Consider the following 26,633-nt stretch of genomic DNA (forward strand, 5'->3'; position numbering starts at 1 on the left):
CTCCGGGAGCAGGCAGCACCACGTGACCACTGCCAGTACCCAAGATGGAGACCGCGGCCGGGCCCTACCGGCTCCCCGCCTGAGCCTGCGCCCCGGCCTGGGCCAAGCAGGCGCGCAGGCACGCAGTTCTGACCAATGGGCCGGCGCGGGACAGCTCTCTGGGGGCTGCGAGTGGGGCTTGCCAGGGCCCGTGTTTACAGTCACCACCCGACCAGGCTCCCTGCACTTTCTCAACCGCCAAGCGCCCAGCGGCTGGCGCCTGGCGCGTCCTCTGATAGCCCCGCCCCTGGGACTGGCAGCTCCGGTAGCCAATGGGGATCGGGACGGGTAGGGGAAGGCGGGCGGGGGGTGGAGCATCACTGCCTTTCGTAGGGCATCTGGCCTGGCGGTTGGCTGCCGCAGGCCGAGGGGCGGGCGCAAGCGGGGCTGTACCCACAGCCCCAGCGGGCCAATGGAGGGGCGGCCGGGCGTCCGGGGAGGGCGGGCGGAGGGCGGGGCCGAGCCGTAATTGACGAGCTCTTCATTAGAAACCGGGCGGGAGGGAGGGGCCCGCGAGGGGAGGTGATGCAAGGCCGCCGCGGCCAATGGCTGCAGGGCCGCCGGCGGGGAGGAGGGGCCGGGGCGGCTGACGGGCGTCGAGGTTGGCCTATCAGCGCTCGGCTCGGTGCTGGCGGGGGGAGCAGCATCATGGTTCAACGTGGGTCAATTTTTTGTGAATGAGGAGGGGAGGTTGTGGGGCCGCCGCCGCGGAGCACCGTCCCCGCCGCCGCCTCGCCCGAGCCCGCGCGCCCGTCCGCCGCCCGCCCGCCCGCGCCGCCGCCTCAGCCGCCTGGGCCCGGCGCGCCGCGGCCGCGTCCCCGCTGTCGCCGCCGCCCGAGCGCCCGCCCGCCGCCCGCGGTGGTGGTGGCGGCGCAGGCTGAGGAGATGCGGCTCGGAGCGTCCGCGCTGGGCTAGAGCGCCCGCCGCCGCCGCCGCCGCGGTAAGCGCTGCCCCGGCCCGGCCCGCGGGCCATTGTCCGCTCCCCGCCCGCCCGCAGGCCGCCCGCCGGCCTCCACGCCCCCGCCGCCCGGCCCGGCAGGTGGACGCCGGGGTCCGCCCGGCCGGCCCGGTCCGGCCCGTGCGCCCAGGCCGCGCGTGGCGCCGGCCCGCGGGTGTCCGGAGCTGAGCCGGAGCCCGTCCCGGACCTTCCCCTGCAGCCCCGGCCGGCGAGGGCCGCCGCGGGGCGGGGGCAGGACGGCCGGCGGGCCCCGGGCGCCCGCACCGGTCCAGGCCGAGCCCTCGGCAGGTGGGCCGGGGGCTCCCGAGCCCGGGCGGGCGCCGTTTATGTAACTTTGTCGAGGCTGTGAGTTTGCAGAAAAACGTCCCTCCCGGGGCTGGCGGGCGGGGTGCGCCGTCGCCTGGTGTGTGCCCCGGACCGGAACGGCAGGGGTGGGGGTGTCCACGACCCGAGTGGGTGCCCGCAGGCTTCCCACAGGCCGAGCTGCGGCCCCGTCCTGCCCAGATGACGGGAGCCGCGTTTCCCGGCATTGCAAGCACACACCATGGAATTAGAAGGAAATTATCTCGTATTTACATTTAGCGTTGAATTATTTGACACTGTTATAGCAGGAGATCGTGCGTATCAGTTGGAAAGGCCGGGGGTGGAACCCGGTGTACTCATTTAATGCACATCAAAAATTTGTAATAACTTGCAGCAGCTGATATGAGTGTTTCCTTTATTGCATGTTGTAAATTGACCTGCTGTGACACAATTTTCAAATAAAGTGTTGCATAAATTAAACTCAAGTTATTTTAAAACTAATGACTTTCTTAACTAAATCCTAATTGCATTCCTGTAGAGACCTACCTAATTGCTTGCAGCGGCTCTGCCTGCCCTCGGTGAGGGAGGAAAGGGCCTGTGTAGTTACTTTGCTTCCCTTCTTTTCTCTATTTAGGCTTTTCTGTTTATTCCCACAGACCACCTAAGCACAGGAGGTCTGGGAGTAAACATGTAAACAGCCCTCGCCCAGCGCCAGCCCAGCAAGATTGGGGGGATACTGGTGGGTTTGCACCTTGGCCTGGTTTCACTTTTTCTTTTGTAATAGGATGGTGGTTGCTTGGAGTTTGAGTTTCTTCTGATAATTCTGTGCTTTGGATGGGGCCAGGAAAGGTGGTGGTGGTGCTTGGGCGGGTGGGGTGGGGAGGGAGGGAGAGGGATTGAATTAACAAAACTCAGCTGCTTGTACACAAATATACACTACAGCAATTACAAAGCAACAAAAGTTATTGCAGAATTTTGCAGTAACTATGGCAACACAATTACTCTATTATAATTGGAAATGCAAAATGCCACCCTCTTAGAAGTTTCATCAGAATGGAGTTTTGGATATCAAAAATATGTGAGATTTCATTTTTTTTTTCTTTTTTTCAGGTAGCTCCTGAGAATTCTAAAATCTGTGTTCAATTATCTATTTTTAAGACCCATGAAGCTTTCCCAGATATTCTCCTCCCTTGGATCTGTGGCATCTTTCCCCAGAACTCACATTTGTGTGGGAGGGAAGTATTTTCCTGCCTTAAAAACACACACCCTGACACATTGTTAGACTCCTATAGCTTTCTGTGTTCTGGGCTTTTATTTTAAAGATCACATACCTTCCTAAAGAGAGCAGTAATCAATTAGAAAAGAAGAAGGATTTATGCGGCAGGCAGATGTAACACTGCCCTCTTTAGGGTTAGTTCTCTCTCCTTCGAGGGGAGCTGGCAGCAAGAGTGCCCCTGGGAGAGCCCTGGGCTGGGGGTGTGTGCGCGGGTGGATGACTGTGGTCTACACGGAGGCCTGCGAAGCCTAGGGACCAAGGACAGATGTGGCCTAAGCAGCCCTGAGCCAAGAGAGAATGCTCTGTGGTCAGCAGCTTCACAGCCATGCAAAATAAAAATCTCTCAATGCCATGTTCTCAGAGGCCTTGGGCCCTGTTGCTGGAGCCAGATGGACAAGACAACATGGCACCCAGGCCGTGTGCCATCTGAGCGCAGATCCTGACTCAGTGGTCAGAAACCTGCTTTCTAAGGACGCCCCTCTTGACGTTTCCCAGGAGGACTCCAGTTCTGGAAGTTTCCGCACATTGTGGGGTTGCTGCAGTTGAATTTCGTTATGACTCTTTCCTTTTAACTACTGCATATTTATGTCCAGTAATCGACTTCCATTTCCCAGCTGCATTGTGAGGTTTCGGTGCAGCATGAATAGCTTTGAATTCTCATCCTTTGATGTTGGGGGTGGCACCCGAGGAAAGGCGACTTTCTGCCGTCGTAATTGCCAGAGCAGAAGAAACATTTCATCACTCCTGGAGGATTCGTCCATACCGTTCTCTGTTGAAAACGCTGGGTTTTCATCACTCGGAAGCTCCCGTGAGACATAGATTGGTACCTGATGGAGGGAGGGAGCGTGGGAGATGCAGAGGACGGGAGACAACTGCCACTGGGGGTCGCGGGGCGACAGGCTGTGACCGGGCTTTGGGCCCCTGGACCAGAATCACTGCCTGTGCGGCTGGGGGTCCACGCCAGCCCCGCCTCTGCGGTTGCTCCCTCACTCCGCGGCCTGAGAAGCTGAGCCCGAGCCCCCGCTGTTCTAGGCAGAGGGCGAGTTCCTGCCCTGGGGGTTGCAGCCCCCGCTGGTCCTGGGGTGGGGCCCGGGGAGCCAGTCTGGAGGGGGCTTGGTTTCAGTCTCAAGACTGTCAGTCAGCGTGTGCTCTGGTGTGCGGTGGGCTCAGGGCTTTTGGCCTTGCCTTAGAGGAAGGAACAGCATCTCTGGTTCAAGTCAGGTGAGGGGCCCTGTGTCAGCAGTGATGACACACCTTAGCAGCGTGTGTTCCCGGAACGTTTCTTCTGGGAGAAGCATCACTGATCTAGGATCAGCGAGTTCTATTCATAAGGTCATTTTCTCCTCTTGGGCTTGTGTGAGCGAGGAGGTGGGGTGGGCGGACCTGTTTAGGGAGCGGGTGGCGCCTCTGCTGCCTTTTCTGACTGACGTGCCTTCTCCTCACTTCCCGGGAGGAAGGGCCAGGGCCCTCCGCAGGCTGCCTCCACAGCGACCCTCCACATCACCGTGGGGACAGATCGGCTTCCGTAGCAGCGGATGTGGAAACCAGACTAGTTCTCCTCTTTCCTGGTAGGGAGATCATGACACTCGTACGGTTGACCCTTGAACAACATGGGCTTGAACCGCGCAGGTCCACTTACCTGTGCACTTTCTTCCGTTCGTACTGTTGTACTGCACAGTCTGTGGTTGATTGAATCTGGGACGTGGAACTGTGGATGCAGAGGGCTGACTGATAACTCAGGTTTTCCACTGTGGGGGGTGTCGGCACCCCTTACCCCCAGGCAGTTCAAGGGTCAACTGTAAATGTAGCATAGACCAGTAGCGACTGTTTAATGAGCACCTACTTGGGGCTACAGGCTGACATAAGTACTTGTCGTGTGTACCCCCTTTCTCTCTCTCCACAGCCTCAGGCGGTGGCTGCTACCACACCCATTTTGCAGAGGAAGAACCTGAGACAGATGTGAAAATGTAGCATCTGGTACCCCTTGCTGTGTTGAGTCCCAAGTGTTGATTCTCTCTCTTCCGTGCCTCCGCTTCCGGGCCCCCGACGGTCTTGAAGTTGAAGTTCAGCATTGCCCATCGAGGTGTTCGGGAGAGTGTAGCCTCTTTGAGAAGAGGACAGTTTGGAATACGTTTTAGTGTTGCATTGGGTGGTGTCGGAGCTGTCATATGTGATTCTGTGTTTCAGTAGGGTCTGGGAAATAATCCTGGCTTTCTCATGCTGTCCTCTGTGCTGTGTATGGCATTGTAGGACTGGAAAGGATCTGAACAATGCTGTCGGCCGGGGTTGGCTGTGTCCCACGCTTGGATCTTCTCCTGAGGCTGCATGGGGGCAGGTGAGGGTAGTGGAGGGCACCTGGTGCCCCACGTCCACTTCATCCAGAATAGGCTGGCCTTCACTCTTGTCTGTAGGATTATCTTGGAAGAAAGTTTCAGAAACTTTGAAAAATCACTGACTTAATCCATTCTCCTTTAACACCAAGCCAGAAACTTTAAAGAAAATATCGACAGATTCAACAGTATAAGAATTAAAGAAAATTCTCTTTGTCAGAAGACTCTATAAGTGAGGTTAAGTGACAGAGAAAAAAAATCTACAACTTATTATGCCTATATATGCTCAATAGTCAACATGTAAAGAGCTTTTGCAAACCAATAAGAAAAGGATGAGCATCCTTCCTGCATGATGAGCAAAGCACATAAATCTGCAAATCCCAGTGGCTAACAATAAAAAAGACTTAGCTTTACTAATAAAGAGATTTAGCTGAAAGATTTTGTTTATGCCTACCATATTAGCATAGGCTAAGTTTGATGGCGCCTCTTGGTGGTGATAATAATAATTTTTATCTTACATGGGTTTTGTAAAATTTAAGTTAATACACGGAAAGTGCTTAGAATAGGGCCTGGCACACAGTAAGCACAATATAAGTTTTGGCTATTGTTAATTATTAATTATTTAGTTACTCTCCAGAAAAGTTTTATGTGTCAGATTTTTAAATGGTCATTCCTTTTGTTCCAGCAATTTTACTTATTGGAATTTATTCTTAGGAAGGGGTATGATGAGCACATGGATATCCAGATATGTACGGGATGTAATTGCTACATTATTTATAAAGGTGATACTTATTAAATACATTGTGGTATTTTCATCCTGTGGAAATCTATGCACAGGCTCAAAGGTCAGCAGAAGTGTGCAGTGTGTTAAGTGAAAAAAGCAGGTCCGGAACAGGACCCACCCCTTCTGTTTTTTAAGAACTTGGGTCTCTAAAGTGATAACAGTGGCCTTCTGGGGTGTCAGGAAGATGGGATGTGAGTGACTTTCATTGTCTTTTTATACATGTTGGTATTGTATAAATTTTTCTGTAAGCCTGTGTGACTTTTTAATAGTAGTACTTTTTTTTAAAAAGGCTGATATTTCCATGGGGGGGGAAATACTCTTCAACCCCAGTATTTATAAAGGAGGAAAACCAAGTCCTTGGTAAGTTGATACATATGCTTAACATTGGAAGAATGTAGGGGATTTGTTCCTCTGACTCTCGTGAGCTCTCCAAGGCAGTGCTGGCCTCCTGGGTCTGGGCGGGCTCTGGCCCAGGTTGTGCTGCCGATGGCACCTATGTGGTCTTGACCAAGGCAGAGCCGTACCCGTCAATACCATGCTCAAAACCCTGTCATGTCTTAGGATCCTGGAAGGCCTGCCTTGTCTGATAGCACCTGTCCTTCTCACTGAGCTTCAGCCTCTACCTGCTTTGCTTCCTTGCTCTCCAGTAAGCCCCCTTTGGCCCCAGGGCCATTGCACACACTGTTTCCAGTTCTTGGAACTTCCTCCCTTCATCTCTGTCTTCTCTGATCCCTCAATCCAAGCTCAGCCTTTGGTCCCCTGTTAAACATGGCCTCACATCCTTTTTACTCCTTCCCAACAGGATCCGCTTGTGTAATTTCAATAGCTCATTGCGACATTAGTGGTTTAATGTCACCTCTCTTACCAGCGGTGGGCGGGGTGGGGCTCCACGGGGTGGAGGGGCCCCGAGGGCCTCCTGCCTGCTTTGTGCCCAGTGCTTGGCAGTGCCTGAATGAATGAACGAATGCGTGGCTGGATGCACGGCACAGCGAAGGCCTTGGGAGGAGAGCCTAGATGTGGACTGGTCCTCTGGCCTAATGGCACCTTCTGGGTATCTGCCTGTGCTCTGGGATTGCCTGCTTCCTTTCTGCCTCAATCTGGGAACTTCTAGGTTCTGATTTTGGAGATTATGTGCTTTTAGGTAGCTGCAATAAATACAACTGAAGTGGGTTTTGTGATGCAGAGAGGAACGAGAGGAAGAAGGGCCTTAAACACCCAGCCATCAAGTGGCAAATGGGGCCATTGTGCCTGGGGCCCAGCCAGTGCGCACGGCTTTTCCCTCCGCCGGATCGCCCAGGGTGCCAGTGTTCCAGGTGGCCAGCCGCTCCCCTGCTTGTTTCAAATTGGAATTAATGACGTTATTTAATCATTTCTTATTCAACCTCATAGTTTTAACATGATACCTTCCTATGGTCGTGTCTGTAAACATTTTGGAGTCCGCTGTGTTTAAAAATGCGAATGTCAGGCTGTTAGTTTACTGTTGTTTATGAGGTATTCTGTCCGCATGGGTCAAGCGCTTTTGTTGGGTCGATGTTTGAGCTTGCGATGGTTGGGCAGCTCTTAGGGCCTGGAAGCCTTGAGCTGGCCTCCCCGGTGGGAGGGCTGTTCTGCCCGTGGTCGGCGGAGCTGTGTGACCTCGTGGGAGCGACCGTCAGCCGGTTCGCGTGCCACTGTTGGCTGCGGTGGGTCTTCCGCAAACTTGGGAAGAGAAATTTTGGTGCCCCCCCCGCCCCCCGCCGCTCCCACCGGCCTGTCTTGGGTGGCGGAGCCGTGGCGGTGGCGGTGGTAGGGAGCCTGTCTCTTGAACGTTTCTGATTGGTCGGTTATAATTTTGCAAATACTAAGCCCGCACCTAACGCATGTAGGAAGTCTTCCGTGAGAGCGGAGGAGTTGCACAGATGCCCCTGCGTTGGGGCGGGCAGAGGCAGGCCCTGTGGCCCCGTCTCGGGCAGGAAGCCCTGAGCCGCAAGGAGCTTAGACACCGGTGGGGACGGGGTAGGCATGGGCATAACCACACACAGGTGCACCAGGCCGTGGGAGGCTGGGGGGCAGGGGGCCTGTGGCGGGCAGCAGGGTGGAGGACCCAGGCTCAGATGAGGGAAGACAGGAGGGCTGGGAGTGGAGCGTGGTCCTCTTCAGCCGGAGCAGCGGGGCTGCCGCAGGGTGGAAAGGCCGGCGGTCAGGATGGTGGCCCGGCCCTGAGGGCTCCAGGGCCGCAGCGCGGGAGGAGGGACGAGCCGCACCGACCGACAGGCTGGCTGCCTCGCCGCTTCGCGTGTGTGCAGGATGCTTACGCACAGTCGAGGCTTCTGAGCCTCTGTGCTCGCTGTTTCCTGCGGGGTGCCACGTGCCTGGCCTCTGCTGGTCTAACCTGGTCGAGGCCCCCGCGGCCTGTGGCCCAGCCGGCCCCTCTCTGGAGCGCGTGCTTGCAGCGTGGCGCTGTCCCCCAGGCTCTGGCAAGAAGCTAGGGCTGCCCACAGCAAGGGGGGCTGGAGTATCCTCAAGTGAGGTGGCTCTTGCTCCCTCCTCCCTCCCTCCCTCCTTCCTTCCTCCCTTCTGCCAGTGTGGCTGAGAGCCCCCTTCTAGGTCCGGGACTCCTTAGAGTAGCTGTCAGGACTTGGACCCCGGGGGTCAGTGTTGGGAACATTCTGGAAGGGACTTGAGCCAGCTTCTCCTCCATTAGGAGTGAAAAGCTGCTTCTGAGCCCCCCCGCAGGGGCTCTCCTGGCAGACACGGTGTCATCAGGTGCCTTGGCTGAAGCAGGACCCCAGCAGGTCGGCAGAACGTGGTGAAGGGTGATGAGCAAGTTGGGGTGGGGGTGTAGGTCTTACGAGGTGATGCTCAGGGCTCCCCGCAGAACTGACATTCCAGCCCCAAGAGGGCTGAGGGGTCAGAGGGGCCTGATGAGCCTGCCTGCACTCCACCTCTGGGGCCTTGGACACTGGGGGTGGGAGTGGAGTCGTCCACCGGGTCTTGCGACCCTCCAGGGCAGGGGCCTGTGGTTGATGAGTGAAAATTAGGAGCAGAACCACTCTCCGGGGGGGTGGCTCTCAGCCATCGTGGACCTTTACAAAGAGTCGTAAAGAAGCGGTCGGGAAGCACCACAGTGGACCACAACCCTCGCTGCTGTAAAGTTCACGTAGGATTTTGCACTGAAAAGGCCGTAAGAGGAGGTTTCAGTCCCATTCTTTGGAGAAACCTTCCTTTGCCAGCGTAGGGGCTGTGGTGTCATTCCTTCCCGGCCCTCTGGGCTGGAGGGACCCATTGAAGGACACGTCACGGGAGCACTTAGTGCCGAATTCTGTTTCCTCGCCAGCGCCTTGTTTTCCTTTCACTTTTATGGTCCAGGTCTGGCCAGTTTTGCAGCAGCCTGAGCGCATCCCCTGCCGCTCCGCACCGCCCGCCCGCCCGCCGTCAGCCTGGGCAGCGGTCGACCTGCGACATCCTCAGTGTCGTTTCTGCTGAGAGCCCCCAAGGAGCACAGGCTGGGCCGGGCAGCTGCAGGCGGCCTCCTCTGCCCCAGTGGCCCGAGCCTTGGGTGGGGTCCGCCCCACTGGAGGAGCATCCGCCTCACCTCCCGGGGCTGACGGAGAGCTGGCCTTTTGGGATTTGGCGTTAACAAACAGTAGTGTATCCCCTAAATCCTTCCCTGAATAAGAATGTCTTCCTGTGTCGGAGTGGATTGTGTTCATCCAAATGTGGGCTGCATCTTGGCGGAGCTATGATTTTCAGGATTCCTCTAAGTAAGGAGGGGACAGAGCTGAAAGAGCAAGGAGGCATGAGGTGGGCCTCTGCTCTTGTTTCAGGGGCCTCCTCCTTGTGGCTCCTCGGGTCGCCTTATGTGTGTGGGGCTAAGGGTCTAGCTTGTGGACGTCTTAATTCTGTTTATGGTGGCACTGGTTGGCCTGCAGTGTACGAGAGGGTTTCCGCAGACATGGGTGCTTTGCTTTCCAAGGCTCGGGGGTGCTGAGGGCAGAAAGTGGGTGTTGAGGCAGGAGGCCGGGCGTGAGAGCTCAACTTCACCGTGACCTCACCTGGCTGGCGTTGCCTGTCTCTTCAGGAGGATGGGAGGAGGGCTCCTCCCTGGAGACCGAAAGGGGTGGTGGGCCCGCGAGCCTCTCCCTGAGGCGCGGCTCCTCTCCCCATTTCTGCGGGCAGATCTCAGGTGGGATGTTGTCTGCAAGGGGAGGGCTGGTGACTGGGCCTTTGATGTCAGTTACCCTGACCCTAACCCAGTGCCTGCGTCTGCCGAAGTCACGGCCAGGTGAGTGCGTCCCCGAAGGACCTCAGTCACGTTTGAGAGTGAGTTGTTTTCTGTGTTTGTCCTCGCAGGCACTCTTTCGTAGCTCACAGAGACCCCGTTCTTGAAAGCTCAGCAGCATCCCTTCAGCTGTGCATGGAGCGCCGTCAGCTCCGAGGGCGCTGCCCTGCGTGTTAGGCGCTCAGCGTGCGGGGCCTGGATGGGGCAGTGGCTGCCCTGCTGCACTTGGGCCGTGGCTGCTGTGTGATTCGTCCCTGGGTTGGAGGTGCTGAGGTCCCGCCCCGAGGGTGATCTGTGAACAGGGGTGATGGGCGTTTCACGCCGCCTTTGCTGTCCGTGGTGCTTCCTGGTGTCCAGAAAAGGGGGCGTCCTGGGACGATGTGAATGTGTATTACAAACCCAGTAGCGAGTTTGCTCGCTTCCCCTCCTCTTCACTGTTGTTTATCAAGCACCAGCAGGGCCCTTAAGGACAGCATGCCCCTCACCTGCAGCTGGCCTCAGAAGGCTGCCCCACGTGGCAGTAAGTGGCTCGAGGAAAGCTGCGTGGCCTGAGTGCTCAGATGGTGGGTGGAGACTGGGGCCGACTCCTGGTGGCGGGGTGAAGGAGCAGTGCTCCCAGGAGGAGGGCAGTGTAGGATTTAGAGATGGGAGAGGCTGGGTGCTTCTGGCACTCCACGGGCGCAGCCCTCCATGGGTGGCTCTGTGGGTGTGTATGCGGGGGGGGGGGGGGTGGCAGGTGACCGTGTTGTAGGATCAGGTGGCCTCTGGTGGATGGAGAAACAGGCCAGGATCAGGTTGTGTCCTCCCTGGGATCACGGGACCTACACTTCCACAGGATTTTTTGTGAGCAGCTCTCAGTATTGAGCCGAAAGCTGTTCTGGTAGCCCTCCATTAGAAGCGGTCTCTCCAAGCAGGTTCAGAGAGCACTGTGTGCTTCAGGGAATTGACTGAGCTGCTTTCTGGGAAAGTGCAGGTGAATGTAGGGTTCAGGCAGGGCTTGATCCAGCTCCTCTGCGGCCTCATCAAGACCTTGTTTCTTTCCCGTCTTGGGAGAGTCTGCTTCCTGGTCCGGAGACGGCCCTGCCGGCTCCTCGCAGGACTACACACTTGCTGGTTCCTGCCCGCCGGGACAGACAGCATCTTCGCCTCAGCAAAACGTCCTTCACTTGCTTGGTTTGGCTTAGGTCACTGGTCCATGCTGCACTGTCACTTTGGTCAAGGGTATGGAATGCGCTGAGTGGCTCAGCCTCTTGCAGAAGCTGGCTGGGGAGTCAGCTTCCCTCCTAGGGCAGTCGCTGGTGGTGGGAAGGAGAGGGAGGGGACAGATGCTGAGGTGCGAACCGGTGGGCAGCGCCCTCCACGGGGCCCCTTGTTCTCCACAGCCCCAGCCTCAGTTCCAGAATGGCCTTTCGTGTGGGCCCACTGTGCGCAGGGCCATGCCGACCATTTCACGGAATCCTGCGGCAGCTCTGGAGGGAGCTGGTCCCCATTCACCGAGGGGGGAGTCGAGAGCTCAGGAGGGTCTGGACGTGAGGCCTTGACCAGGCCTTCTGTGGCAGCGGACGTGGGCCCCCCAGTCTCCTGGCATTTCCTTCTTCCTGGTCGTACCCTGGGCCCTGGAGGTCAGGGGCAGCTGACCAGTTGGCAAGGTGGGTTAGAGGTAACGGAAGCTCATCAGGGTGAGTCCTCTGGTCTCTCCTTCCGCAGGACGTGACAGTCTCGTGGAGAAGCCCTTAGAGTGGGGGCAGTGGAGCCATGAGGTGGAGGGGACTGGACCCTGCCAGCTGACTGACCCGCTGCCCTCAGGGCTGATTCCAGGCAACCTGAGAGGCCCAGGGCGGTGTCTGAGGATGCTCTGGGGAGGGGCTGAGCCCACGTCAGCTTTCCTGCCCTGGGCAGAGGTGGGCAGATGCCGGGGTGTCCTGAGAAGGTACAGTGCAGGCAGGGCATGTCGGCCGAGCCCCGCCGGTAACATCTGCCCGTGTGCAGGGCCCAGAGGCTCCGACAGATCTGGGCTCCACAGCCTCAGTCTCCCTGTGCCTCAGTCCTCCCATCTGCAAAGTGGGCACGAGAATTTCTGTCATGGAGGGATGTTTTCGGGCTCAGGTTGGATAAGATGACGAGGTGGAGGGCCCGGCTCCCAGACCTGCGGTGTGGCGTGAGAGGAAGAAGCTCCGCTGGCCTTGCTCAGTTCCCGTGCCCCCGGCTGGGAGCTCCCACCGGTGTCCTGTGGTGCTTCTTTAGTGCCGGGCTCTGTGCTGCTGTTGACCGCTGTCTGCTAGCGCGCTGCGCCCCTGCGGCTTGGCTCTCCTTACCACTCCCAGCTGACTGCTGGGAAGCTGACACCCAGGGCAGGTAGCTTGGCGGTGGGGACTTAGGTTTGAGCCAGGCGGTGCTCTGAGCCCTTGCCTTTCTGTGTACGCACGAGTTGGAACGCACAGTAAAGCTGCCCACCCCTAGGCAGGAAGCGCAGGCCTCACGCTGGGACGCACTGCTGGATCACAAAAGCAGGGTGGTGAGGGGCTTGGCGTCGTGGAAAGGGGCCCGGGTGCATGTCCTGGTGCAGCCTGGTGCAGCCAAGCTGCTCCGTGCCGTTTACCCACCGTCCCCCGCCTCACTTTCCTCTGCTGCACCGTCAGAGCGTGTTGTGAGGATTAAGTGTGACACCCTGACAGCCGGGGGCGCAGGCCTGGTACAGACGCACGTCCCCAGGGGTGGAAGGTGGCCCAGCCAGAGCAAGAGGCAGAGGACCTCAGACCTGCACCACCCCCCTTCGGAGGTTTTCCTTCTGGGGGAGGGGGGGCTTTCACCGGGGCTGGAGATGGAGGCTCTCCTGGGCATCAAGTTGGCGTGGCTGGCCCTGTGCTCTTTGCCGGGCAGAGCCCTGTCAGACAGTGTGAGGAACCAGCAGCCTGTACGGCAGAGGGAAGCTGGAGGTGGCCTCTGAGCCTGGGAGGGCGGGGCTGCCCCGGGGCCGGGGGCAGGGCAGCCCTTGAGGCAGGTCATCTCCTCTGGGCCGTCTGTCACGCGTGCCCTCTGCTTCGCAGCTTCTTCAGCTCACGGCTAAGTTCTGGGATGTGCAGCCTCGGCCAGGGCGCCCTCCTCTGCACACAGGACGCGTGTGCACACAAGCAGACGTGCACACGCGCGAGCTCTGTGAACCGGGAAAGTCAGCCCCTCTTGGGATCCCTGTTGGACTGGCTTGAGCTGCTCACCTCTGGCCATCCCCCACTTAATGAGGAACAGCAGAGTTTCTGGAACGAGGGTGCATCTGATGGCGGTTGGGGTGATGAAATCCTCCCTCCGTGGAGTGCATTTCTCACCCTGTTCCTCATCTGTAAGCGGAGATACTTTGTTTCTTGATCCTTGCAAGTTGGGCTTTCTCGGGCACTTGAGTTTTGAGTGTTGTCCCAGCAAAGGGCCGGGGGCTCCGTCGGGCTGGGACGTCTGAGGCCAGGCTGCCCGCCACCCTGGGATGTGCTGCTCCCGCTTCCAGACTCTGCTGGTTCTCGGGAAGGTCGAGCAGCCGCTCCGCAGGCAGGCCCTCGGCAGCAGCTCTCTTGTCTTGCAGTTGTGTCGCTACGTTCCAGGGCTCAGGCTGGTCCGGAGGTGCGTCCCAAAGTGACCAGGCCAGCTGCAGCAGGGCTTGGACCTGTCGATCAGCCAGGCACCCAGATCCCTGGCCCCGCACGCTCCCCCAGCTCCCACGGGACCAGCATCGTCTTCCGAGCCCGGCAGTGGGGGACGCCCCTCTTCCCCTGCCTCCCTCAACCCACAAGTCCTCGAGGAGGTGGCAGTGGACCCATGTCACGTGGTTCCTCCCCTGGCCAGGACAGTCTTGTCTGGCTCTGGTGGTGACCCCACCCCCACCCCCTTTCCCGTCTCTGGTCTTCAGTCTTACAGCGGTGACCACTCACAGAGTTTTGGGCCCTCAGTGCCGGGGCTCGCGGCTGCTCGCCGAGCTGCGGAGTTGGTGTTCCTGGGGCTTCACGTGGAGGAGAAAGGAATACATTGTAATTGGTTATCAGACCATCTTTCAGTGGTTGGACTGGAATACGAACTTTTCTTTGTTGCTTCGCCGTGGACTGTGTACGTGCTGTGGAGCTTTCTGATTTTTGGAGGAGCCAGGTGCTGAGGCACCTCTGCTGGCCCCTATTCCCGTGCCTGCCCCCAGCCTCTGGCCCTGCTCTGGCTCCCGGTCCCTGGCCCTACCTTGGTCCCTGGCCCTGGCCTGACCTCCATCACATCTGTTCTCCAAGCCTGGCTCAGTCTCCCAACTGCCAGCCTTATTCTCGTCCTTTCGGGATCGTAGCTCATAGACGGGAAAGTTTGCTCACAAACTGGCAAACCTCAGAGTTGCAGTGTGAGTGACAGGGGTCTGCTTAGCGAGGCTCAGAGCAGTGCAGGACCTCTGGCCGGTGAGGGCGCTGCAGGGAAGGTGGGCCCCTGGAAGCCGCTGGGCGGGATCAGGTGGGGGCGTGGCCACAGGAAGTGGGCACGTCTTCCTGGGCATCAGAAGACTGGCCAGAAGGGGGTGAAATCCGTGAGCTGGACACTTACGTAAAGCGCCTTAACGTTAAAACAAACATGCATATAACATGGATGCGTGCATATAACATTTCGCAGCAGGATGTACGTCTCACCTGATTTCTTAGATAAAATCGAAGCTGTTACAGAAAGCTCCCACCTGGGGTGGGCTCACTTCTCCTCGTCTGGACCCACCTGCGTAGGGGAGCTCTGGGCTCTGTCTCCCATTTTGGGGGATGGGGCGGCTCTGGGAAGGAGCCAGGGAGACCCCCTGCCCGTGGCCCTCTGTGCTCAAGCTCTTGTTGGACCCACAGAAATGAGAGCCCTGCGGCTCCCGGGGTGTAGCCAATCCTTGGGTGACTGATCTAGGTCACTACTGGGTGGTCCTGCAGCTGTAGGATCGGAGAAGTGTGTAGTAGAGATTATTTCTCTTGTATTGCCTGAGATTGTTTTCTTAAAGCATTTCCGATATCCCTAATATTAAGGGAACGAAATTGGGAGAGAAGAGATCAGCAATACAAATAAGCAGTTAACTGTAATTGGGAAAAATACTAATGATTTAATTTGCATACGTGGCTGAAGCATTTTTTTTATGACTGCCTTGATAATAAAAGACAGGCTGAGTACCACAAATGCAAGCAAATGAAGAATTCCATTAATTCTCCTATTCATTTTCTGAAAAAATGGTATCCCCGGCTTTTGCAGTGACAGTTTAATAGTTAGGGTGCCTAATTTCAATGTGTTCTGTGGGTGCACGCCCTGCCTAGCTTGGGAGACCAGCTGCTGTTGGTGTGGTTCTGTGCGGCGAAGAGTACAGAGGTTCGGGGACCTCGGGTGAGATCAGAGCCTGTTGCCCGTGGGGCTGTGTGAGCCTCGCATCTCTCTGCCTGCCCTGGCGGCCCGGGCAACATGGGGAGCTGCCAGCCTCAGCGGACGGAGTCTGCGTGTGCTCACGGACTGGGTGGCGGCTTCAGAGAGGTGCACAGGCCACAGAGGCTACTTCGGGGTTCTCACCCTGAGGCGATTTGGATGTTGCCAGTGCCAAGGCTGAGAAACCTTCTTGTCGCACGCATGCAGAATACTGGCATTTCCTTACGCAGGAAAGTAAATGGCACGGCTTTTGGATCAAGACGGATTTGGTTCCACTGCAGAGTCATATAGCCGAAATAGTAATTCTGAAACCACTTGGGGACAAGTTACATACCTCATTTACCGGGTTGGGGTGAGGACCTGAAGTCAGCTTTCAGTTACATTTTTTGCACGTGAATAAAATGCACCTTTACTCTCTCCTTTCCCTTTCTTTTCATCTCTCTTTCAAATTTGAAAAATGGGTTTAGATTCTCCAGAACTTAAATTTTCCTAGCGAGAGCGTGTTTTGCATGCAGATGTAGTTAGAGATAACAAAGAGGCATGCTTGTGTTGTAGTGACTAAAGAAAAAGCAAGGATATTGCTGAATTGTAAATTGTATTTTTAGAACGCGCTAAACTGAAGTGCGAGGGTCATTTGTCTCTCACTGCAGCCTCAGCTGGCTGCGTGTTCTCACTGTAATGACTGAGAGAGGCAGTCCAGGAAGGCAACACCCTTATTCTTAATTCTTAGCATCTGCCTCTTTCATCATACTTTGCATGTTTGTCACGTGTTCAGGTGACAGCTCAGTTACCACGAATCTATTTTATGTTGTGTGTGCTGGATGGGAGGTGTTTTAGTCACTTTCGGTCATTTTCTCGGGTTATCAGGACACAGACATTCGTTTGCTCTGTCGCATCCTGGAGATCACACCGAACGGTGGCCTTTGATGAATAGTAAGTAGCCGCTGTGAGCTGGGAAGTTTAGATTTGGTGCATTTCCTTAGTTTTTGGAACGGGATTGCAGGGCTCAGTGGAGAATGACACTCAGCAGTTGAGGACAAAGAAGGGAAATAGTCCATGTGGTAAAGAGTTTAGGCAATTCACTGGATGTGTGTGTGTATATCTTAGGAAGGAAGGGGACGGGGGGCACAGCCATAAAAAGAATGACACAACCGTTAAGAAGAAGAGGATACAACATAAAGTGGTCACAGCCACCTAGGCCTAAGATAGCAGGTTTGACTTGTGGTAGACCACAAGCTGCATTATACGCTCATTGTAATACATTAGCATCTGAAGGACACACCTGCAGGCTCCATGACCATAAAAGGGCAAAAAGTGGGTGGTGCCCCAACTTCTGGCAATCCCCACCCTCTCTCCAAGGTAGTCAGAATATTCCTCCCACGTGTTATCCTATGAAATTACCCAGCCCATAAAAACTAACCACCCCCATACCTCCGAGGCCCCTCTCACTTTCCAGATGATCCCATGCCCTGGGGCCACCTCTCGTCTTCTGAGCTGGCCCACACTCTGACTCTGGAGTGTGCATCTCTAAATAAACCTGCTTTCCCTTTTCTGTGGCTTGCTGTTGAATTCCTTCCTGCGCGAAGCCAAGGACCCTCCCTTGGCAGCCTATCCCAGGGACTCACTCGAGACCTGGGACATGACCATCCTCTCGGGCCCCATTTTTTTTCCTGCAACATCTTTTCTGGCGACCAGGAAGGGACAGCCCTAGTGACTATGGAAGGGACCTCAAAGGGCGTAATCTCAGTCTGCTTATTAGGCTGTGGCTCCCCTCTGTGGAGGGTGGCTGGTACTCGTCCCCAGCCGTGTAGTGCATTTATTTGACTCAGGGCCTAGGTCTCCACCCTCCCTCTCTGAAGGATTCAGGCCCTGGGACCCTGGTGGCTTTTTCTCCCACTGGCTCTTGTTCCTTTCCCTGACTAATCCAAGGGGCCTTCTCAGGCTCACCAGACAGATTCAGGGTGCCTGCAGGAACCCCACTGTTGCTTTTGCCAGACAGACCCTTTCTCATGACCAGATGGCCACAGGCCCAGTTTTCCATACTTAATTAAACACCTTTTCTGCTGAATCCCCAAATCCCAGGAGTCAGGGGCTGTTACAGATCAGGCCAATTATACCATCTCCTAAATGCCATCAGGACTTTTCTCTGTGACACTCCCTTGAGGGGGTCCACCCAGTAAGGTCCCTGGCAGCATACCCCCTTCTTACATTTTTGGGATATCAGGGACACTGGGAGAGTGCCAGGACAAAGAACCATCAGACCCCTGTCTTGTCGTGACATACTAACCAAAAATGGGGGGAAGTCCCGTACGTCCAAATGTTCATGACGCTATTCCAAGATCCAGGTCTAAAGAGCTCCTGCCGGGTGTGCCTGGCTCACACCCCTTTCAAAGTGGCTTCTTCCCCCACGGGAGCCTGATGTTTTAGATGATCCCCTTATGAGACCACCTCCCTGAGGTCCACAACTGGGAACTCCTACATGCCCCCCCACCCCAATTCTGAGGAGGGACAGTCTTGCAGACCATTTACCTCTAACGTCCCATCTGGGCAGCTGGAGACCCCGGACCCCCATGAATCAGCCCATGGACTTGGCCGTTGGAGTGTTCAACGATAGAGATAGGGTGGAAGAGGCAAACAGGATTCAGGGACAACAGCTAATGGCACCATTACTGGCGGCAGCCCTAACCCCTGCACCACCTCAGGGTTACCCTCCCTTACGAAAGCCCAGTGGCGGGGGCCGGATCCAGGAAGCCTGGATCAGAGCCACTGTCTCGCCAAGAAAGGATGGATCTGTTTCAAGTGTGGCTAGGAGAGCCACTGGAAGGACGAATACCTCCTGTGTGGGAAAAGTCCCCTGGGAACCTGCCCGATATACAAACAAGAAGGTGATGCTGAAAGCTCGGCCTCTGTGCACAGGTGCCGAATTGAATCTCGGAGACAGAGTTTTGGGTGAAGTAGAAGAGAATAGCTTTATTGCTTTGCCAGGCAGAGCGGGAGACACAGCGGTCTTGTGCCCTGAAAAACTGCGTGTCCCAGCCCGGGAGGATTTGGTGAGGAGTTTTATAGCCGTGGATCAGGGGTGCAGTAGCTGATAAAGATCAGGGTGCTTGCGAGGCCTGCCCTCCTTTCATCTGGCCTCAGGTGGTCCCCTCCTAATGAGCTGCTCTGGTTGCTTTCATCTGGCCTCAGGTGGTCCCTTGATGAGGTTATCAAACTGTGATGTTCTCTGGAATGAAGAATGCCAACATCTTCCATTTGTTGGGGGTTTTAGTTCTGTAAAGATCTCAAATACATTGTTATATGTGTCCCTTGAGGAGGGACCAGGACCCTGGCCCAAGGCTGCTCTACTGCTTCCTGGCCGCTCCTCCCTTGTCTCTGCATCCCCTCCCTTCCCTGATTAGCAACTGTTTGAATCTGTGCTTTAGAACTCAGGGAAGGTCATGGAGGCTGGAGTCTTGTCCCTACAAACAAGAAGCAGGGGATATGGAAAGGCATTCGTGCCCAGGAGCCCCACAGGGTCCTGCTCGGTTTCAGGGGCTACTGGAAGCGGGACTGCCCCTAGGCCTGAAGGGGATTCAGGGCTCCCAAACCAGTGATGGCTGAGGGGACCGAAGACTGATGGAGCCTGGGACCTTCCCTGGCTCCCAGAGGACACCTGGTCATTTCTCCTTGGGTAGCCCTTTATGTGGCAAGTAGGAAAGTTATTTTCTTACTAGATATGGGGGCTGACTGATTTCCCTGGGCCCTTGTCCTCCCAATCCTGTGTGATAATGGGGGGGGAGGGGAGGGAAGGCCCCCAAACCAAGCGATTCACCCTGCCCCCCAGCTCTCTTCAGTTCCTTGCTAGGAAATTTGACCACAAAAAAAGATTGCTCTTGGCCGGGGAGAGCCTGCCTCAGTCTCGAGCCAGAGGATGTCTCCATTCCATCCCATCTAAGTTTTTAACCTATGGGCTGTTAAAGTGGTTCGCAGTGCTAGAACTAAAGGTCGCTTTCTTCTGCATCTCCCTGCTCCCAGACACCCAGTATATCTTTATCTTTGAGTGGTAAAGTAAAACTTTATCTTGAGTGATATCTTGAGTGATAACATATCTTGAGTGATAAAGTAAACTTTCCAACATAGGTGAATGGGTGTGTCAGTCCTTTGATAATCATTGAGGTGACCATCCAATTCTTTGAGGAAAAACAAAAAAACTGTCCTTGTTTTACAAATCTAGTCTTTACAGGACCAGAGGTGTGGCTCCAGAAATAATCCAAAGTCCACCAATCCTTTTACTACTCCCCAAACCTCCCCTGCTTATCGTAAGAGACTTGTAAGTACTGAAAAAAAACTTTTTTTTTTTTCTGGCCTTAAGGGAAAAAGTCATCCAAGGAGGAACTAGCCTTTCTTCTATGCCTTTGAGATGCAAATATTCTACCTGGTTTTCTCCAGAACTCTAGTCTCCCCTATCCTTTTAAGATGCAAATTTCAGGAAAGGGGGTAGGTGATTTGGAACTTGACTTGTCAAGGACAAATAGAAAGCTTAAGTATCTTTTCCATAAATATTAGTAAAGAGGGTTTAGTCATCTAGACAGGTGACCATGATTTGTTTCATCTCCTAGAAACCCAATTTGAATCCAGCCCCTTGTAACTGATGGGTTTTACGTTGTTGGATCTGAATCATGGCTGAAATTTTGGAATGGGAACTATGAGGTCTCTGTGTTTTGTATGTTTATACAAATCTGCATGTGTGTTGTAGATATGTGGTATTGCCAAAACTAATTCGTAAAAGAGCTGTATTTAATTGGCTTAAAGAAATTAAGCACTTATATAAATACTCAGAAATATAAACAGATCTGGCCAGAATGCATTTCAGGTTCACATGATCTGGGAAATATTCAGTACTGAATTGATATCTGGCATTGAAGGTGGCTTAGAAGGTGGCTTATGCTTGTGGTTTGACTCATATACAGTACATGTCTTTAGAGTCATCAATGTTAAGTACAATACTTCTGTTGTACCTAGGTTTACTAGAGGTCAAATAAGGCCTTATTATATCTGTTGCAAACTTGTCAGCAAGGAGACTAAGTAACTTGTAAGTGATAAAAGCTTTTAAGGAAAGTAAATGTAAATGAGATAAGGACTTTTAGGTAAACTCTATAGAAATAATGTTTTGGGAATGTCTATCTAAAATAGTCTCTCCAGATTTTGGTAACTTAAGACTAAACTGAGGTAAATGGTGAGAACTCATTGACTATCTGGGTCATTTCAAATAGGATGTATGTTGGAATATTAATTGCTGGGTGGGGTGGGTCTGAGTTTACCTACTTTGCCTTAGGAGAGGAAAACTAAAATATAAGTTTTCCAGTCAGGAAATGTGGGTATGACAGTTTACAACTACTTGCTGCTTGTTGGTTTATCCAGAGATTAAGGTTCTTAAGGGTTAAAATTGTATAATGTAATTAAAGCTGCTGAAGAATAAGAAACATTTCGGTATGCCAGGAAAGTAAGATGTGTTTTCAGTAGAAGAAAGTATGAGGAATGGAACGCATTTGTTAAAAGGGAAAAAGAGAGTAATTTGTTCTGGAACTGGTTGTTTCAGAATGGAGAAAAATAAGGGACAAAATAATATCAGTACAGAAAGTTGTAGAAGGTTCCTGGAAGAGAAACCCTGAGACATCTCAGAGAGATGTTAAATTAAGGAGGATTATTTGATATGTTACAAGCATTGTCAAAGGAGTGATAAGCCTCGGGTTATACCGTGGGTAAATGTTATTAATATAGACATTCTAGAATTTATGTGAAATTTCTAAAATTTGGATATGTCCTGGTGTATAAGGTTATCAGTCCTAATTCTGGTGGCTGTAGCCAAGTTTCTTTATCGATTACACTCTAATCAGATATTTAACTTGGCTTTTAAGTCTTTTGTCATTTATAGACAGTTACTGTTATAATCTGATGCTACTGTACAGGTGCTTCATCGAGGAGATTCATAGGAAGGCCATGGAAGCGGTTACAACAGCTCCACATCAAGATGACGGCTGTGAGGATTCCAGCCCATACCTGTCTCCCCCCCCACCCCCGTGCCCCACACACAGACTTAAAACAAGAAGCTCTCCTGCCCCCAGGGCCCCTAGATGAGGCACCCTGAGCTTTTTACTCCCTGGCAGGCAGGGTCAGCGCCCCTACTGAGCCCTGAAGCCGCTACAGAAGATGGACCATTGCCCCTCTGCTTCCCATAACATTATGAGACTAAAATCTCTGAGGCAGGAAGGAGACAGAAGGGCAAGGAGCAGGGCACAGTCATTCAAATAATGACACAACCATTAAGAAGAACAGGATATGACAAAAACTGGTTAGAGCCAGTTAGGCCCAAGACACAGCAGAAGGTTCAACTTCCAGTAGACCAGGAGCCTGGCTGTAAACACAATAACTGTACATACATGGAGATACATAAAGTATGTGTATATATACATGTTACCATCACTTATACAATAAATATATGCAACATGCTCTATATTGTTAATATAAAGTATGTGTATATATACATGTTACCATCACATATACAATAAATATATGCAACATGCTCTATATTGTTAATATAAAGTATGTGTATATATACATGTTACCATCACATATACAATAAATATATGCAACATGCTCTATATTGTTAATATAAAGTATGTGTATATATACATGTTACCATCACATATACAATAAATATATGCAACATGCTCTATGTTGTTAATATAAAGTATGTGTATATATACATGTTACCATCACATATACAATAAATATATGCAACATGCTCTATGTTGTTAATATAAAGTATGTGTATATATACATGTTACCATCACTTATACAATAAATATATGCAACATGCTCTATATTGTTAATATAAAGTATGTGTATATATACGTTACCATCACATATACAATAAATATATGCAACATGCTCTATATTGTTAATATAAAGTATGTGTATATATACATGTTACCATCACATATACAATAAATATATGCAACATGCTCTATATTGTTAATATAAAGTATGTGTATATATACATGTTACCATCACTTATACAATAAATATATGCAACATGCTCTATGTTGTTAATATAAAGTATGTGTATATATACATGTTACCATCACTTATACAATAAATATATGCAACATGCTCTATGTTGTTAATATAAAGTATGTGTATATATACATGTTACCATCACTTATATACAATAAATATATGCAACATGCTCTATGTTGTTAATGTAAAGTATGTGTATATATACATGTTACCATCACATATACAATAAATATATGCAACATGCTCTATATTGTTAATGTAAAGTATGTGTATATATACATGTTACCATCACTTATATACAATAAATATATGCAACATGCTCTATGTTGTTAATGTAAAGTATGTGTATATATACATATTACCATCACTTATATACAATAAATATATGCAACATGCTCTATGTTGTTAATATAATGGTAACTGTAATGCATTGAATATGCACGTGTGTATGTGCACACGTGATTTACAGGGAGCCTTTGGGGATTGTCAGTTGCGAGGCTCACTGTAGAGCTTGGGCCCTTCTGCAGCATTTTTCCTTATTATTGTGGTCCAGATTCTCAGGCCTGATCAAGTCATCTCCTTTCCCTCAATGGCCCAGCTCTTGGGTGCCAATTTGGCCGAGGCCGGGTCTGAGACCCCATGTCCCATTCTCCCTTTTCACGCCTGACCTCCCAGCCCAGTGAAGCATTTGTGCTCCTGGCTGGTGGTGTGCCTGCTTGGCCTGTGTCCCGCCAAGCTGGAGCCTTGGGTCCGAGCCCCTCCTCTCCCAAGCCTGATGCCCCGCAGCCAGGCCCATCAGCACCTTGGTTTCGGGGGCTCATTCTGTACCCGCATCCCTGAGGCAGTGCAGCTGTCGGAGGCTCAGAGTCTCGGTGGAGAGGGTGGCTGAGCGGCCCTGCAGTTAACAGGGCGGCACCCGGCCTGGGGGCTCAGCCAGGCTGCTTGGTGGCCTGAGAGCTTGGGTGGGTGCTGGGCGAGCTCAGGCTGCGGAGCCTCTGGTGGCCCTGGACGGAGCGTAGGCTTTCTCCTGCGGGCACGGAGTGGGCCTGGAGGGGCTTTCCAGGGGTGCAGAGGGCTGTGGGTGGCTGGAATTGGAGTGGGACCTGCAGGGAGGCCTGGGGGTGAGTGGGGTTCTGCCGACGTGGGACATTGAGGTCCTGGTGTCCTGTCCCGATGATTGCCAGCATGGTGGATGTCACCGAGTTCTCTCTTTTCCGTGGGTGCAGCCTGATTGTCTCTTTGGTGCTCACACACCTGAGGTGGGGCCCCAGGACAGCAGGAGACCCTCCATTGGCCAGCCCAGCCCCTGGCCCCTGCCACTGACCTCCCCAACCGTCCGTCCCCCGAGCACACGTGCAGCCTCTTCCCTTGGGCTGGGCTCCCTTCCCTTTCTTCCAGAGGCCCAGCTTTCCTCTGGGCTCACCTGCCTCCACTCCCTGCCCTTCCAGGGGGACAGTTGCTCCTTGGGGCTCCCTGTCCCCTTTAAGATGCTTCCCTGTCGGGGTGCTTTCCTTCCCCTGGACCTGGGATGGCCTCCTCGGTGCCGCCCTCCTGCCCTGCCGCTCTGGGTCTGCTGCTGCGCCTTCTCAGATTTGCCAAGCTAGTGGTTAGGCCGAGCGTGGGGTCGCTTTCCTTTGGGATGAAAGAGGGAAAAAGAGACGGTTCCTGGGAAGCTGGACGGACGTTGGTAGTCTGCAGAGAGGCCTGTTTGTTTCTGAAAAAAAGCAGTTTTACCCAAGGCCCAATTATCTGACTCTGCCAAGGCCAAGGAGAAGGTGAGCTGTAGATGAACTGTCGAGTGAAAGAGGGGGCCCTGGGGGCGATGTGGGGGCTGCCGAGAGCAGCTGTGTCAACATCACACTGCGACTGGACCCTCGCCCCCCAGGTCCCCAGGGCTCCTGCCCTCTCCCCCGCACCCCGCCATCCCTGGACCAGCCCCCCCACCCCGTCCTGACTGCCCTGGCCTTCTCCCAGCCCTCATCACCCCGACATTCTGAGTCTGCTTGTCCGTCTCCTTCCTGAGGCCCAGAGCACCACTTACCTTTGGGGTCGCCTTCCCTTCTGTGGATGCCCTGGCTCGGCCGTGAGCCACACGGGCAGTCAGATCCGCGCTCGTAGGGCCACCCTGTGTGCCCCCTGGTGTCCCTTCCGCGGGCCTCAGGGGTACAGGTGTTGCTCCGTTTCCCCACGGCCACCGCTGATGTCTACACTGCCTTGCCCCCGCCTTTTTGAAACACAAGGAGAGTTTGAAAACCAGGCACTTTGATTTCCGTAGAAGTTCAGTTTCCAGGGAAAATGAGAGCTCCTTGAGGGGATCAGAAGTTGAGCAGGTGTGTGGAGATAGCATCCCGGCCCGCAGCTCAGCGGCGCGGGTGGAAAGCTGGGGGCTGAGCTCAGCGTGGCTGTCTGTCTCGGGCCCTGGACCTGTGCTCCGGTCCGACTTGCGCTCACGGGTCGTGTCCTGCCCCAGGGTAGGGCCTGTATCTGAGGATCAGGGGTGGTCTCTTCACCCCTTGACCTCTGAGCCAAGGTCTGGTACCTGCCGGATGTGCTGCCGTCTCTGCCCCTCGTTGGAAGACGACGGCGGGCAAGGAGGGCGCTGGGGCTCCCTGCCCGCTCACCTCCGGGCTGAGAGCAGGGTGGCCCCCGCTGGGACACACTGGGGGTCTCCGTGGGTCCGGGGCAGGACCCTGGGGACCCGCCTTCCCTTTCTCGAGGTGACAGAGATGCGTAGGCCCCGTCAGTGGCCGGGAGGGCCTTGAGTCCGGGCGCAGCCAGCGGGACAGGAGTGCTTTGTTTCGGGGGGTCGGGACGGTGCTTCTCGAACCAACTGCACGTGGACTCGCGCGAGGGGGAGGTGCCCGCGGACACCTGGGGCCTCCCAGTGACGGTGTGCCGCCGGGGGTCAGGGCCTGGGGGCACTGCGCTCCGTCCTTGGCACGTGGACACGCAGTTAGCAGGCGCGTCAGGTGCAGGCAGAGCTGTCTGGGCTTGTGTGTTTTCCTGGGCTTGTATAGCCGATGTCAGAGGTGACTCAGCTCAGCGGGCCCCCTGGGTGTCCACGCTTCGCGCGTCTGGCCAGGCCTGGCTACTGGGCGGGGTTGGGAGGTAGTGAGGGGCGGCCTCTGTCCAGGGCGTCACTTCCGTTTTCAGTGAGGACCTCCACCTCCGCTGAGCAGCCGCGCGCGTGCCGCCGCTCGGCGCCGTCCTGCAGTGCCCTCGGTAGCCAGGAGCGTTTGCCTGGGGCTTATGCGTGATTGTAACAGCAGTGTAGTGTTCCTCGGCCTCTGCTGGGTTTTCCCTCTGCTTCACTGAGGTGTACTTGACGAAGTTGTGTACATTGAACGCACCTGCACATTATGAAATGATTCCTGTGGTCAGGTTCATCAAGATGTGCGTCACCTCGCACAGTTACTTCTCTTTGTGTGTGGGGAGAAGGCTTACGGCTGCTCTCAGCGAATTTCTGGGGTACAGTGCAGTGCGATTAACCGTCACCACCCCGCGGCACATCACACTGTCCAGCTTCGCCGTCTCACGACTGGAAGTGTCCCCACCCCAGCCCTTTCCTGCGGTTTTCTTAAGCGTCACTCAAGTATGGTCGCTCGGCTGTATCCAGGGACACAGTGGAGCTGAGAAGTATCAGGGTCCGAGGCAAATGACGTGATGGCGAGGCAGAGGGGCAGGACCTGGGCCCCGGGCCCTGTCTGCTGTCAGTCTGGTCCGTGGCTGACTGGCGTTAGTCACCTCCACCTGGGTCCCCGAGCGCAGTGGCTGGGACAGGTCCTGGGCATGGCGGTGGAAGCCCGCATCACTGACGGCAGCGGACACACACCGTAGGGCCAGCATCTCCCGACTATCGCGCAGGCAGCGACACTGTCTAGAAGATTCCATCGAGGGGGCCGTGACCAGACGTGCCTTCCTTGGGGCAGGAAGGGTTCTCAGGCATGCCGGTCCGGGGTTGCTGATGAGAAGCGTAGTACCACCCCGTTTCTCACTCACTTTTAGGGGTCTTGCTTTGATTTCCTCTGAAACTGTAGGAGCTTCTCTTCACTTTGGTGTTCTGAAATTTTATAATGTGGAATTTTAAAAATGTATCGCAGGTGGCATATAGGGGACTCCTTTTCAGGTCTTGTTATACGTTCCTTTTGGGGGTAGTTTCCTTCTCTTCCTTCTCTCATCAGCATCACGATCATCTCCTTCCGGTGCTTCTGTCTCCAGTTCCC

At 54.2% G+C, this 26,633-nt stretch overlaps 1 protein-coding gene across 3 annotated transcripts in view; it reads left to right on the top strand.

Annotated features, from left to right (window-relative positions):
- The first annotated feature begins 285 nt into the window (after window positions 1-285).
- The window catches only part of HDAC4 (histone deacetylase 4), a 286,142-nt gene continuing 259,794 nt past the window's right edge, over window positions 286-26,633 (top strand). For 2 of the 3 annotated variants that reach the window (XM_032636829.1, XM_032636831.1), the window contains exon 1: window positions 776-979. The gene's annotated coding sequence lies outside the window, so the exon portion shown is untranslated. Of the gene's footprint in view, window positions 305-775; window positions 980-26,633 lie in introns of those variants that run through there. The other variant, XM_032636830.1, reaches the window with a different exon arrangement.

Source organism: Phocoena sinus, chromosome 7 (assembly GCF_008692025.1).
Source record: "Phocoena sinus isolate mPhoSin1 chromosome 7, mPhoSin1.pri, whole genome shotgun sequence".
In the NCBI taxonomy this organism is placed as follows: domain Eukaryota; kingdom Metazoa; phylum Chordata; class Mammalia; order Artiodactyla; family Phocoenidae; genus Phocoena; species Phocoena sinus.